Raw genomic sequence first — 16,684 nt, 5'->3', positions numbered from 1 at the left:
TATTATTATTATTATTATTATTATTATTATTATTATTATTATTATTATTATTAACATTGATTCAGCCGTAACCATTCACAGAAATGATTCCTTCCCCAATAACTCTGTTTTGCAGAGATTTTTTTTTTATGGAGGACTCTGAGGATGTAATTTGGCTTTCTTTTGTGTCAACTTTGGTTTGTAATTAATGCAGCCAAGCAATGAGCTCCATCAAACACCAAGGCTTTATTAACACAGCACGTGGAGAACCTGCTAGAGTGATTGCATTCCATTTGAACTGCACCCAATCACAGCTGACTTCGCCACAAAGCATCCAGAAACAGCAAGCCAAGATTTGCTTGCTCCCAACCACAGTTTTAACCTCCCTTGAAATCGCATGTGCTATTGGTGTTCATTTACCCTTAATCCCTTCCAATGAGAGGGTTTGGGTCCACCCGTTGGCCTTACGCAGCTGAGATCAAGATTTTTGTACTCTAATCCACCCGAGCGCCTTTGAAATGCTTGGAATAATCATAAAACAATAGTGTAACTAGCATTTGCAGGCACAGCAGGGACCCCAAATGCACCGCAAATAACGTGCTATTTCATCAGGGGTAAGAAGAGAAACGTAGCACCGCTTAATGGAAATGCAAACAAAAGAGAGAGGAACTTTCAAGCCGTGTCTGGGCAGCAGTGAGTGACTGGCACAAAAGAGAATTAAGGTTCTCTGCCGTGAAAGGACAAAGAGCCTCATTGTGCGTTTATCCCTGTTTAGGCACCTGCCAAAATATATTTTCTTTTGTGCTAACCAGGAGCAAGAATGAAGGTGCTATAAATTGGCTCCACTCCACAAGTATCCCAAATCACAGGCGTCAGTTCTCAGGCCCAGGATTGTGGTACTCTGTAGTTTCATCAAAACACAGAATTATGGTGCTTTCTCTGCTCTCTCTCTCTCTCTCTCCTCTCTCTCTCTCTCTCTCTCTCTGTGTGTGTGTGTGTGTGTGTGTGTGTTTGTGTTTGTGTGTGAACAGTTCTACCCTCAGGGGTAGGGATTGAGCACATTGCCCTTGCTTTCAGACATTTCATTTGTTTTGACTTACCCTGTGTGGGAACCCACCTGTAGTAGTTGGTAAGCCATGTTTTATGGTTTAATGAGGGGCTTCCCAATATTAATTAGAAAGTCTTACCGAACTTCAAGGACAGGTCATAAGTCTGTTTCTTTGGCATTATAGTAATTTTGAATGATCGGTCTGTAGTTTGTTTTATTTTGGAGGGCTTTGGGAAAAAAATTTGGAGTCCAGTGGGAAAAAAAAAACCTGGCACCCTTGAGTTGCACCTAGAAACATAGCAGCAACCAGTGCATCTCCCATAGTAGTAATGTTACATGTGCCGTACAACTGGCACCATTAACTACCCTTAAGGTTGGATTTTGCATCAGTTAAAACTTTCCAAGTACTCTTCAAGAGCAGTCTGATGTAGCGCATGTTATACAGTGGTGGGATTCAGCCAGTTCATACCAGTTTGGCGGAACCGGTAGCTAATTTTTTTGTTGCCCAGGCCCAGAATGGACTTCTGGAAGCGGCATCCACACAGAGAACCGGTTGTTCACCTATTTGAATCCCACCACTGATGTTATCATTTCCAACTCTAGGGGCCAGTGCTCACATGTGCGGGGGAACCTTTACCTTTACCTTTTTACTGATGTTATAGTAATGCAAACAAGAGGTTAGTAGGAACAAGTGACTGTACATACAACATATGCACATAAAAAAGGATAAGGATTGGATCACAATGGCAACCTCCACTTTGCTTTCAGAATTCATGGAGACCTAGCCCAAACCCTAAGTGGATTTGGCCCTCAATGGGATTTTTCCATGCATTTTATCAGGAAACACGGATAGGGCGGGCTCGAAAAGTCATCACTCTCCTGAGCATATCAATGTGCTATGAATGTGTTAGCGATGTACATTTTGCTCTCCAAATTCATGGAGTTGTAACCCTAATTCTAAATGGATACGTCCCACATTGGGATTTTCCCATGTATTTTACTAGGTAATAGGGATAGGTTGGGCTCAGAAAGTCAGCACCCTCCTAAGCATACTGATGTATTAGGAATCCACTGACAATGTCTATTTTGCTCTGCAAATTCATGGAGATCTAACCCTAACCCTAAGTGGATTTGTCACCCAATGGGATTTTTTTTTTTTTACTAAGAAACTTAAATAGGGCAGGCTCAAAAAGTCAGCACCCTCCTAAGCATGCACTTAGCAATGCACAAAGAATCCACTGGCAATGTACATTTTGCTTTCTGAATTCATGGAGACCTAAACCCTAAGTGTATTTGCCCCCCACCAAGGGACTTTTTTCATGAATTTTACTAGAAAACATAGATAGGTTGGGCTCCAAATATCAGCACTCTCTAAGCATACCAAAGTGATACAAGTCTGTCGGCGATGTCCATTTTGCTGCCCCAGATCATGGACACCTAGTCCTAACGTCAAGTGGATTTGCCCCTCAATGGAATTTTCCTCATGTATTTTACTAGCAAACATAAATAGATCGGGCTCAAAAAGTTGGCATCCTCTTTAACTTTCTTAACCTTCTCCGTGGTTCCCTTTGCTCTGAAAAAACATAGGCTGGTGCCCACCTTTTTGGCCCTCCTGTTTTGTGATGTAAAGGCAGCTATATGGTGCAGAAGTGTGGAAAATAATAGAACAATCCAGTTACAAAATACTTCTCTCTCTCTCTCTGAATTGCTTATTACTCTTACTGCCCTGTGTGGTAGAATCACCTGGATGAAAGCATTTGTGCTCCCTCCCACATCTTAATCTTGATTCTCAATACACTTAAGCTATTCTTGTATACTCTTAGTCTACTCTAACACTTCATGTCAGCTGCATCTCTGCTGCCTCTTCAGGAAAGAAGCGACATAAAACATTGCAGCATCTTTGCATATAGTGCATAATATCCCATTGTTCTAGAGCACCCTCTTCATTTACAGATCTAAGAATCTTTTCAGTAGAAAGTGTTCACACCGCTTGTGCTTTTCGCCATGAAACAACAACAACAAAAAAGCCATTCTTTTAAGGGAGAAAATCCACGGTTCTCGAAAAAGTCATTGAACACAGACTTCATTTTAATACCTCCCCAAGTCGACAGAGAAAATAAATAGAGATTAAAAGAAATAACTCCAATCTTACACCCCTCTAATATGTATTTCAGGGTTCCAAAGAAGAACTTCCATGTTTTCATCAAAATGCTAATATTTGCACAGGAACATTTGATTAAACCATCTATTGCAACACATTGCCGAGTGAGTCCAATTATCATAATAAATCCTTATCGTGCTTAATCTCTCTTTTTCCTTTTTTGAATTCTTACCAAATGCACACATTTAGTCATGTGCAAAGGGGGAAGATGTATTTAGGAATGAAACAGAGTAAAACTAAGATAACCAAGTATGAAAGACTTCAAATATTTCATATGGTAAAATCACAAGCCGGCTGTGAATTATGTAAAACTGTCAGTGACAAGGTATCAAATATTCAGTGGATTGGATTTAGACCTAGGCACACTTAAGTCCACTGTGATAGATGGGACAATACTTCAATAGCTCAACTTTTAGTATCGCTAAAAAATTCCAACTCTTTCTCTGTAGCACACAACGCTTTACTTGGCTGATACAGGTAGCCCTTGACTCATGACCACAACTGAGTCCCAAAATTCTGTTCCTAAGTAAGACATTTGTTAAGTGAACGTCGTTAAGGAAATCACTGCAGTTGATGATTCAGTAACCTGGCTGTGAAGGGAATCTGGCTTCCCCATTGACTTTGTTTGTCAGAAGGTCACCAAAGGTGATATGGGACACAGCAACCGTCATAAATGTGAGTCAGTTGCTGAGCATCTGAATTTTGATCCTGTGACAATGGGGGATGCTGCAATGGTCATAAGTGTGAAACATGGTCATAAGTCACTTTTTCGGGGCTCTTGTAACCTTGAACAGTCACTAAATGAACTATTGTAAGTCAAGGATTACCTGTACCCTTTAGTTGCCCCGTGTAACTATGCCCTGCTTCCTTTAAGAAGAAGAAATGAAAGAGAAATTTAAACACGATCCTCAAACCAGGTCATATTATGACAAATGCAATCAAGAATTATCCATTCAGATTTTTGGAAGAAGATATTGCAGATTACTATGCCTGGGGGAAAAAAAGGGGGGGAATAGACAATTATATAAAAAATGAAATCCTCATGAGATTAATTGAGATTGGATTGATCTGGTACCTTCAATGGAGTTGGCATGGTACTTTGGGACGAGACACTCAAATTTGTATTCAAGCAACTTGAAGCCTTAACAAGTCACCATCCTTTTCAGTATGTTGATAAATTCTTCTGACTCACCAACCCTTTGCCTCCAGAACTGAATGAAGCTTCTTGGATGAGAAGCAAAATGTCTTCAGAGGAAAACAACACAGTCCAGTTGCCTTGTGAAAAAGCATCTTTGGGACAGCTATGAACCGGATAACTGAGAATCTCCATAGACAAACCAAGCTATTGTTTGATACAACTTTCAATGCAATCAGTTTAGTTTGGGACATATGCCAGAGCTGGTGGATATTCAATGTTTCATGGAGGCAAAAAATATTTAGATCCGCGTGAAATGATTCTGACCCATCATCTTGATTTGGAGCAGTGATCTGATCTCATTTGGGGAATTGAGTGTCTCCACTTGGCCATCTTAAATGCAAATGTCAAAGTGGGTTGGCTTGACTTGACTCAGTTGATCGCCAAATCTGGTGGAAAGTGCTCTGTACATTAAAAGGCACAGTTAAGATCTAAATGAGAAGGCTATTTCAAGCCAACATTTTGAAGGAGAGCAGCTTGATATAACTCACCAATGAATTAACGCTTTTCCAGTGCTCCGCATCATATCAAAAATAGTTTTCTCCAGATCTATCTCCCATTGTGATTTAATCCAGAAAAGACGGTTAGAAAGATAGATAAATTATTGCCCATTTTTATACTGGGTAGTATAACATATATTATGGGTAGTGTAACATAGATTATATGGTATACCAGAATACCGTATACCATATAATATATGTTGCATCTGACAAGTTATATGAATATTTTAAGTTAGCTTTATTACACTCATAGACTAATTCAAAGATAAAAAAAGGAATTCTGAGACAAATAAAAATTACAGGAAAATTTAATCATTATCGGGCTAAGGCGGTCAAGGGGTGGCATATTTTACAAATATCAACACAAAACCTAACCACGTTAATAGAAATAAAATCACATCGATCAGGCAGTAATGACTGAAATCAAAATGGATCCAGATGGCCTTGAAAACTGAACTAGATGGGAAGTTTAAAGCTGCAAAGAAGGATATTTATAGAAGGATAATATACAAAGAAGTGTGTGTTTTGGAAACGTCTTCATCGCGGGGAAAAATCTTTGTTGAATGAGGTACCCCATGGATTTTCCCTCCAGACAGCTGTTGAAAGAGCAATCAATCAGGGTTAGGGGTCTTTTGAATTTGGGAAGTGTGATTTGGCTTAACTATTTGGCTGACTGGCAAAAGGTGAGTAACAGTCCAAGAACACACCCTTGAGTATGGGAGCTGGGCTTGATCGGGCTTTCAAAGGCTTGGCACACTGTTTAAGGACTCCCACTAGGCCCTCGTATCCCATCCTCAAAATTGCAAGGGGTGAGAAGCCAAAATGGCATGTCAGCTTCTCATATAGCATCCTACTCTGAGATTAAAACAAAGTCACCAAGCAGTCTGCATGCAACTCAGAAATAATGGATGCAATCTGAACTGGGAATACGGTGTGTTTTTTTTGATAGTGGGAGGACGGTGAGAAGATGGTCTCGGTGGCAGTTCTGAAACCAACCAAATGTTAACCCCGAATTCTTTTTCTTTCCAAAGTGTTTTATCTTTAAATTGGAGTTGGACTGAATAGTCCTTCATACTGAGGTTACCTTCCTATTAAGAATTAATCACTGACAGCGCCAGAAATAGAGGACTGTCCTTTGAAAAGTACATATGAAGACGCTTCCCATCCGTACTCTGCAGGAGTTCTGCTAGGAAGCCGAATTGCAATTAAGAAATGTTGTGCCTCGGTTTTTAGCTCTCCGTTACTCTCCTTGCTGGGGTTCAAACTCTATCCCAAGAACCTGGTCTTTGCTACAGAAAGTTGAATCTCAGTTCTTAACCCAAGTGAGGGAACTGGAAAGAAGGTGCTATGTGCTATTATTGAAATTGTGGTGCCCCCCCCACTTGCAGAATATGAGTACCACATGGGAATATTGCTTTTTGAACTCACAGAGCCAATTTTTTCTTACTGAAATCTTCAGGGTGTTTGACAGACGAGGTCTGAGAAACCTTCAGGATTCTATATTGCCTGTTCTTGAAATCTAAGAATGGAATAGAATGGAATGGAATGGAATGGAATAGAATAGAATAGAATAGAATAGAATAGAATAGAATAGAATAGAATAGAATAGAATAGAATAGAATAGAATGGAATGGAATGGAATGGAATGGAATGGAATGGAATGGAATGGAATGGAATGGAATGGAATGGAATAGAATAGAATAGAATAGAATAGAATAGAATAGAATAGAATAGAATAGAATAGAATAGAATAGAATAGAATAGAATAGAATAGAATAGAATAGAATAGCAGAGTTGGAAGGGACTGTTGTGATTCAGGGTCAGCCTGTGGGTTCGGCATTTAGGTCGGACGACTCAGAGGAGGAGGGGGGTGTTGAGAGCTTGCTGAGGGGGTTGGAGAGCTTGCTGATGAGAGCCCTCAGCCAGGCCCCTCCCACCTGGTCACGACGGAGACCCAGCTGTGTGAGCCTGACAGCATGGATGAAGATGACCCACAGCTGGCCCTGTTCAAGGATGCCCGACGCAGGAGGCAGTCAATCAGGAGTAAACAGAGGAAGGCAATGGGGCACCTCGGAAGGAGGCAGAGAGAAGCCACGCCCTGAACTGTATAAAAGGGGAATGCGTGGGAGGGCTGGTTTGCTGAAGGCAACCGCTTGAATAGTTCCTGTTTCATAGCTCCTGTTTCATGGTTGGTGTCTTGTTTTGCTCTGTTTTATGTTAATAAATTTGGCAGGCATAATTCCAGCCTCTTGCCGTTTGTAAAGGGGTTGTCCCTGCCTTTTCTGCAAGGCCGGTAGCAGGCTGGTACAGAACAGGGACCTTGGAGGTCTTCTAATCCAACCTCATGCTCAGGCAGGAAACTCTATACCATTTTAGACAAATGGTTGTCCAATCTCTTCTTAAAAACCTCCAGTGATGGAGTATCCACAACTTCTGCAGGCAAGTCATTCCACTGATAGTTTACACTATGAGGAGATTCCTCCTTAGTTCCAGGTTGCTTCTCTCCTTGATTAGTTTTCATTCATTGCTTCTTGTCCTGCCTTCAGGTGCTTTGGAGAAGAGCTTGACCTCCTCTTTGATGCTTGATTAGCACCAATGGTTTATTCAACACAATGTAGCAAGTTTCAACTCCAAAGTGGATGTAGCCCCTTTTACAACGTCTAAAGGTACAGGATAACTTTATTTTCTCAGCTACTTTGTTAAAAATATTTGTGACATCATTTTCCCCCTTTTATCCTACCAGAAGAAAAAAAAAGAATGGATAGCATGAATGCTTTTTTTGTTTAGCATTTCTCTCTAGTTTCTTGTTTAACGTCCTGTGAAGATAGCTCTCCCTAGCCCAGTACAATGTAACAATGTACTAAAGGATGCAAACATGCATTTTTTTAAAAAAACAATAACCACAATAAAGCAAAGAAGAAAGCTGTGCTCGGTTGGAGAACCTCACGCGGGACATGAAGAAATCTTGGTTTAATTAATTATTCAGACTCCCAGCTCTCTCTCTCTACCTTTGAAGGTAACAGAGAATCTGGAAGCTGGCGTTTGTTTGGTTAACCATAATTAGGATGTTGTTTGTATTGCTCACAGCCATCAAGATGTTAAACAACAATTCAATCATTTATGTATTGATTTCCACTTTTCGTCGCATTAAAACTTGCAGTTTAGTACCAGTTGGTGATTTCTGGGATTGCTGCTGATTAGTCTGCTTGTCTGTGAGTCTGACCATGATTAAAACGAAACCCGGTTTAGTTCAATACACAAAGGCAAATATGTCACTATTGTTATCAAATCTTTCAGTAATTCTTTCTTCATTACTTTCCCCTGAGTGGGCATATAATGAAGTCCAAAACCAAGTGATAACCTCATTAGAACTACATATGGAATGGACGATAGAAAAACCAGTTAGCTTTAAAACAGGCATTTATTTTATCTTGCAATGGGTGGGTAATATTAATTAGCTGGCAATCTTTACAAGGGAAAGTTCAAATTGCGCTTGAAATTCATTTCTTTGAAGCTTCCGGCGAAGGTCATTGTCTGGGAAATTATAGGCTTGAAGCCATTTCGACACGCAGACACCCCCAGACTGAAGGCAGTGTGGAAATGTAAAGTACTGGGTAATGATTCCGAGAAGTCAAATGTCACCCCAAAATACATTGAAAGGAAAGAAGCCGCAGTGACTTTTTCCACTTTGGCTGATGAAAAAGTGCGTGACACTTGCCCGTTGGAAGTCCTCAGAAACGTCTAGAATGTAAAAAAAATAAAATGAAATTGCATCAATTATCTCATTATATTAGATTTCCGAGTGGGCACATACCGTCCTTTCCAAGACAAATAGAAAGATGTTTAAATGAAATCCTTCATTAACAAGTCCTCTGTTGCTTTTACATTCTTCTCCAGGAGCGGTGATTAATAAAGTGCCAGTGACTGTAATAAATGATGTATAACTTTCTCTCTTAAAACTGAAGCTGTGCCCCCAAAGCCTTCATTCAGCTTGGCACCAAGCCCCTTGTGGGGATGTGTATTCAGTAAGGGTTTTCGTTGTTGTCATTCACTTGCTAAATTGCGTCCAACTTTTTGTGACTCCATGGACCACAGCATGCCAGTTACCCCAGTCCTTCACTATCTCCCGTACCAAAGGCGCTTTTTCAGGAGGCAACTGGACTTTCTTGAATTTCTTTGAAGATGTTTCTTTTCTCATCCAAGAACCTTCTTCAGCTCTGACTGGATGGCAGGGAATGGAAGGATTTATACCCCTTGCAGACAGCTGGCAATTTGCATTCTTTTAGAGAGTCATTGAGGCCACTTGGAGATTTACCTGTGTCCTCAGGGTCACCTGAGTAGTGCAAATGGGTGTGACACCTTCTTGGCTACAGGATGTTCTCTGCCCTGTGTCCCTTCACTGTTGAAGACAGGCACAGGCTGTTGGGGATGAGTCTATGTGTCTAATCTCCAGCTGTCTGCAAGCAATATAAACCCTTCCACTCCCCACCGTCTAATCAGAGCTGAAGAAGCTTCTTGAATGAGAAGCGAAACATCTTCAAAGAAAAACAAGAAAATCCAGCTGTCTCCTGAAAAAGCACCTTTGGGACAACCATGACCTGGATGACTGAGAATCTCCACAGACATTTAACTCTCCTGTAGTTTGCCCAAAGTCATGTTCATTGCGTCAATGACACTATCTAACCATCTCATCCTCCACTTTTCCATCATCTGTCCCCTTCTCCTTTTGCCTTCCATCTGTCCCAACTTCAGGACTTCTCCAAGGAGTTCTCTTCTCTCATTAGTTGGCCAAAATACTAGAGCTGCAGCTTCACTATCTGTCCTTCCCAAGAACCAGTCAGGATTGTTTTCCTTTAGGATTGATTGGTTTGATCTCCTTGCGGGAAAGTGTTAATGTAAAAGTAAGGTAAATGGTTAAGCAGCTCATAAAAAGGAGGAGCCCGGGTGAAACCTCCATTGTGCAAGATAAGCCTTGGCATACTGAAAATATTGCTGGCTGTAAACAAGTCTTGGAAATTTCCCCCTGCAGTTCCCATCAGCAAGATTCCGCCCTTCTTCTTTTTAGAGAAGCTTCTGGTACTTTTGCATTAATATCCCACCTGATTTTATTTGGCCCCAGCAGTTGGTTGTTGGGAAACAAAGCTTGTTCTCCTTCATCTTCTTGGCTGTGTTATCAAGGAGCCAGGGGGCAGTGCGTTTGTCATGGGTTTGATAGCCATTCCATCAAGCGTTACCCTTTGGAGATGTTTTGTACCTATGTACCAAGCGCTTTTGAGCGCTTTCCTTTTCTTGTAATGGCTATAAATAGGGCAGCAGGAGAACGGCCAATGAATCAAATTACAGGACTCTGGAAAGGCCAAAGTGGCAGACTTTACTATCTCTCTTTGGAATATATGAGGCATTAAAACTCTGACACCTCATTCTCTGGAAATAGGCTTTAATGGCTATAAGGAAATGGCTTGCAAGGAACAAACCCTTCAAACCATCTTTAAAAACAGCAGTGCTTATATCCAGGTGCCTGGCTTGAAGCAAAATGTAATAAGGGATGGTTGTAGAACAGCTGAAAGAAAGTGATAAGAAGACATGGCCCCAGAGAAATCTTCAATTCAATGAGATTTCAGAGGTTCTCATCACCATGTCTTTGAAGATGTCCCACCAATTCCAAAGCACTGATGTGGAGGGAGCATGCAAGTAACCAGATTTACAACATCTATTTGCATAGTTTGAGGAACACAGGTGGAGGAAATGGTTGCCTTCAGGTAGCACCAACGTCCAGCATTCTTCATCACTGGTTATATGGTTTAGAGAGTTATAGCTGAGCAACATCTGGAAAGCCAGAGGCTCTTCGTAACCACTTGTACTCCAGCAATGCAACATCTAGGAGTATTGCACATTTGAGTATCTTAGATCAGTGTTGCCTCTTCTGCGTTAAATGCTATCTGCTTTTTTCAGGCACCTGGATACACAAGAGTTACATGAGAACAAAGTTTTATTCTTCTCTGATCCTAAAATCTATTCTTCTCCTTTTTGTTTATATTTATGTTATTTTTAGAAGAATTGTTGTTTATTATATATAAACAGGATATCACTACACTTTAGCTCAGGATGTCATCACACAGCCCATCACCCAAGTCGTTTCAACACAAAAGACTAATGGGCACACAGCCAACACCTCAGCCACACAGGATGTTACAAAACAGCCGACTAAGCTGCAAACAATAACTCCATCATCCAATCAGGTTGTAACAACACAGCCAATACAGCAACAAAGCCAGCACCACACACAACCCCACCAATATTTATAGAGAGACGACAGCTCCGATCACGCTTTGCTCGCACAAGCACAAAGCCGAAGACACCAGCCTGAAGATGACGAGTGGGACCTCGTCGAAACGTCGCCAAGACACTCTCAATCTTACCCAGGAAAAGACCTGAATAAAGTATTTTTTTTCTTGAATTTTGAGATATTTTCTTTTCCCCCAATCACCTGGAAAAAAAGACCAGATAACGTATTTATTAAATTTATTAACTAATCGTGAGCCATGGTGATGCAGCAGTTAGAATGCTGTATCGCAGGCTAACTCTGCTCACTGCCAGGAGTTCAATCCTGACCAGCTCAAAGGTTGAATCAGCCTTCCATCCTTCCGAGGTCGGTAAAATGAGGACCCAGATTGTTCGGAGGGGTGAGGTGGGGGCAATATGCTGATGTTGTAAACTGCTCAGAGAGTGCTGTAAAGTACTATGGCGTGGTATATAAGTCTAACTGCTATTGCCAGTGCTGTTAAATGTATGAGCTTCCCATCTCATTGTTGAGTGAATTATAAATCCCTCCACACCACATGCACACATGCATAGCCCTCACTCATTCACTCATGTATCCACTGTTTTTTTCTTCACCGATTCTCTCTTTCCTCTGCAAACTGAAGGCAACTTCTATAGCAGCCGTCCCTAAATTACTCCGCTGAACCACACTCCAAGTTGCACTTAGCTGAAAGAGAGTGACTGCTCTAAAAATCTCCCAGTGGGTTCAGTCATCAGAAGGGAACCTGGGACCCCCTTTCCAAATCAATGTATTCACCACATTGTCTGTTCAAATATTTCTGTGCTTGTTTATTTACTTAATGGATATGTGGCTCAATAGACCTGCACACTGGGTGGTTTCCAGCTACAGACCCAAGCACAGCCAATTAAATTAAACAGTCGGGCTTGGTCAGAGGTCATTCTATGGTACAGGAAGCTCCAGGTATTTCTCCCCGAGCTTTTGTTGCCTTTTCAAAGAAAACGGGAGACTTCAGCCTCACCATCCACGCAAATAGTCTTGACTGTGAAAATCCATCTAGACTTAGGCAGCGCTTGCTTCCCTGAAGATGTGGGAAGGAAGACAGGTTGCATCTAAAGGAGGTTTCCAGGGATTGCTATTTCGTTATCCTCGTAAAGAACATTCCAGAAACGGCATTAACAGAAAAAAGTTCAAAAAAGGTGAACCAAAACATTGCTTGGTAGCGATGTCAGTGAAGATGTGGGTTTTCTTTTTAACTCGTGCTAAAAAAGGAAGGAAGGAAGGAAGGAAGGAAGGAAGGAAGGAAGGAAGGAAGGAAGGAAGGAAGGAAGGAAGGAAGGATGGATCTAAAAATAAAACATTAATCAGGGAAGCCTCTTCCTACGTATGTATCTGCAGGGAGATGGATTTCACAGCTCTTGCTGATTTCAAACAGTAGAAAATAAAAGATTGTGAGAATGCAAGTGCAAAATCAGGATGTGCTGTTGTGAGGGAGGGGGGAAGGAAGGAAGGAGGGAAGGAAAGAGAAGAAGAGAGGGAGGGAGGAAGGGAGGGAGGAAGGAAAGATGGGAATGGGAGGGAGGGGGGAAGGAAGGAAGGAGGGAAGGAAGGAGGGAATGAGAAGAAAAGAGAGAGGGAGGGAAGGACGGAGGAGATGGGAATGGGAGGGAGGGAGGGAGGAAGAAAGGAAGGAGGGAATGAGAAGAAGAGAGAGAGGGAGGAGATGGGAATGGGAGGGAGGAAGGGAGGAAGGAAGGAAGGAAGGAAGGAAGGAGGGAGGGAGGGAGGGTGGGAATGAGAAGAAGAGAGAGAGGGAGGGAGGGAGAGAGGGAGGAAGGAAGGAAGATTTCAGATCACCAGTACGAGATTGGACTTGGTGAGCTGGGCCAATGATTTAATTCATACACTACAGTATAGCTGGTTCATTAAAAAAGAAGTGGCATAATTGGAGTGGTTTTTCATTCATTCCAAAACCAGAATGACTTCATTATTTGGGCATAAACTAAGAACAAGACATTGACTGCTAGAAGCAAGCATACAATTCTCCTTACAGTTTTTCCCTTGAAAGTTCTCCGTTCTGAATAGATGGAGTATCTGAATATTCCGAATTCACAGCAATTAGGGATGGGAAACGAGTCTCATTAACCTGCTCCAAGTTCCTCATCTGAACATTTCATAGTCTGGCAATATATTACATGAAATAGCTGATACGCTGGTGCTCGTGTTATGACAGTGAGTGAAATGAGCGAAGTGAATAAGAAAAATCTATTTCCAGTAATCTGTTGCTGCTGTTTTGTTGTTTTTTTTAATAAATCCCAAACTCTCTAATTAGTTAACAGATCACTACCATGTCTGTGTTTACTCTAAAACACCTAATTTAGCAGCACTTGGTTGCTATTTTCCGCAAATCTAATTATGCCAGGCTACAATGTAGCAATAAATAATTAGATACTAATTTGAGAAGGCATATCATTTGGGGTGATAGCTTTTCATTTGGGATGATGCTTTCAAAGTGCAGCTTCAGGGTAACGTTGGGGATTATGTCTCATCAATGTTTTCGACTTTTCAACACTTTTCCCGAAGACTTTTCAGTATATCTGTGCTTCTGAGTGTGCTTCCCCCTCCCAACCCAGCCCATCTGGGGTGTATTTATAATGACATTTAGTAACTGTGCAACAACCACCTGTATGTTTGAAAGAGAATGTGCCTACAGTCATGAGAAACAAAGAGGGTGCATCGGTCCATAGGTGTCCAAAGATTTGGTCTTGGTTTGCTCTCTTAAACTCACCCCTTCTACAGGGGTATCCATGTTGTAAGGCAGGCATGTCAAACTCATGACGTCACATGACAGCACGCGACCTATCGCAAGTTTTGCACCATTGCCGGGAAATGGAGAAATGGGATGGGCACAGTTTTAGTATGATGCATCCGGCCTGCGGGCTGGCAGCTTGACATGCCTGTTGTAAGGAGTCAACAGCATCAACAGAATCAAAATGGTGGGCGTGGCCAGGCAATTGAAGCCCTGTCCCTTTTGAACATGTGGTGCATAAATTGCACACTTGCAAAACAGGGGAATGGCTCTAAGTCCCCTGTTGCACTTACCATTTTGATGCTGTTCATTTTCCCTGGAAAGTGACCCAGGGAATATTTATTATTATTATTATTATTATTATTATTATTATTATTATTATTATTATTATTATTCGGACCAAGGACCTGAGACCTTAGACTTCATCCTAATTATCATCCTGGAAATGAGGATGACCATAAAAATGACTGAGTAGTGGAGCATGTTCTTAGAATGGTTCTTGTTTTTTCATTGCTTCCTTCACTAGCATGGTGAGTTGATGTTAGGAAGACATCTGCCTAGATCCAGAATTTCTATGGTTTGCAAACTCAGAGCAGGACAATGCCTATTTAATTAAAGCAAAGGACCACCATACTTCATTAATTTTAAGCACATCAGATGCCAGAACACACATTATCATCAAGGTCCTTTAGATTCTAAAAGCAATGAACAACCTTCTGGATCCATGAAGCATGCTAGTCAAAGTGCTTAAGAGGGAGGTAGATGCTGTAGCAATGATTCTATTAAGGGCCACATACTCTTGGGACCAATCCCTTAAGAGTGTGACTTCAGCAAGCAAAAGTTGACATCACTTTAGGGACCTTTTTGATTCCTTTCTTTCTTTATCCCTTCTTGCTTAGGAATCTGAGCAGAATACTCTTCCCTGAATTATTTGCTTCCAGATAGCTTCAAATCAGAAGCCACAACAAATTAAACACAGGGCTGCATATAGTCCTAAAGCTAAATGTTGTCCTTTCCCATGCTTGGGTGTTGGTGCTTGAAAAATATGTATCAATAAGATTCTGATAAACATATGGGACAACTCTTCAAATAAACTCTGGCTCATTTCAGGGATAGCATACCTGAAAAAACTGCCTTGGTATGATTCAATAGCACTGATCTCTTCTTTTGTGGGTAGAGTAGGGTAAAGAGAGCGGCTGAAAAAATAGCCTCGTTGAAAAGTAGTTGTCCCAACTTTGGAAGCTGTTTGACATCCATCATTCCATCTGAAAGTTCTGTTATTCTGTTAAAGACCCATGAAAGTCTGGTTACGGCACTTTTCCTCAAAGAAGGTATCTTCCAGTCTTTGAAGTCCACCATTCTCCACATTACAAAAGAGTGGTTGTTTTTTTTTTTTTTTTGAGGAGGGTAGCCAGAAAATGTTACCATGTAGGACTGGCTAATTGACAATTCTGAGAGTTGTAGACCTAAGAGATCAGCAGACTTCAAGATTGGAGAAGTCATCTGCATGAAATCAAAGGAGGGATATTTTCTTGATCCAAAGGTGCTGCCCACCTTTCTTTTTCTAAATGTTTTGCTGCCCTTCCCTTTTTAATTATTATTATTTTTTAAAAGCATTCAGAAAAGCCTGTAACTACTTCATTTCAAAGTGGCCTGGAAGAAATCAAAAGAAAAAAATCAAATAATTGTACAGTGGGTGGGAAGAAAAGCTGCTTCAGCCGACTTCAATATGCATTCACTTTTTGCACTCTGATAACTGTAATTTCCATCCCCAGCTTTCTCTTGCATGAACTCAAAAGATACCTGTCAGTATCGATCTTGATAGAAGATCTTAATAAACTCATGTATTATACACCTTGCACTTGGATTATCAGATTCAGTGGGATTTTTGCTTGATTTACCACTTTCTTAGCTTTTCTTCCACAGTCTGGTTGCTGAGAGCTTTGTTCCACTTGGAGGGTGTTCCTTCATATAAAGCTCAGCGTTCAGAAAGAAATGAAGGCCAGTGGCAATCTTATTCTGAATTTGGTTTATACCTGTCAGAAGCCTGCTTCTGGAAGAAGAAGAAGAATTTAATCCAGATAAGTAAAGGTTGGCACTTGTTTGGTTTCTCTCTTCAGCAGCTGATGTTCAGGAATATAACGGCTTGGAAAACACAAGTCCAATTTAATTATTAGGACTGTTAACACTAGGCCTGTCCTTCATGCATCTGCTTAGAGGTGGCATTTAAAAGACAGACTACATGATCAGCAATCTAATGCAATGATTATCCTTTCCCCCTGTACATAATGAATCCTTCTAACCATACCCTGAATTCAATTCAAAATTCTTTTCATTTCATTTCAGGTTGCCTTAAAAGATGTTCCCTATTTCAACTCATGCTTTAAAAAAACAGGGAACCTGGAAGGTAATGTGTGCATTTTATAATAGCTGGCATGTCAGCTACAAAGACCTCAACCTCAAATGTTATGAAATCTCTAAAATATGGGTCCATGTATCTAATCCCGCTAGTCCTTCCGTTTTGTTTTGGGCAGCTTGTTCGACTGGCTCGGCTTCCCTGATCACTTGATAGAGAGGTTTCTGATGAATGTAGGTCTGATGTGCTGGTAAATAATAGCAGTTCTCTAAACATCCACTGGGAGCCATTTGGTTGTAGTGGTTAAGGCACAGGCTAGATTAGAAACTGGGAGTCCGTGAGTTCTAATCCCACTT

Source organism: Vipera ursinii, assembly GCF_947247035.1.
Source record: "Vipera ursinii genome assembly, chromosome: 10".
Taxonomy (NCBI): Eukaryota; Metazoa; Chordata; class Lepidosauria; order Squamata; family Viperidae; genus Vipera; species Vipera ursinii.
The sequence above is the reverse complement of the archived record's forward strand: the minus strand, read 5'-3'. Positions refer to the sequence as shown.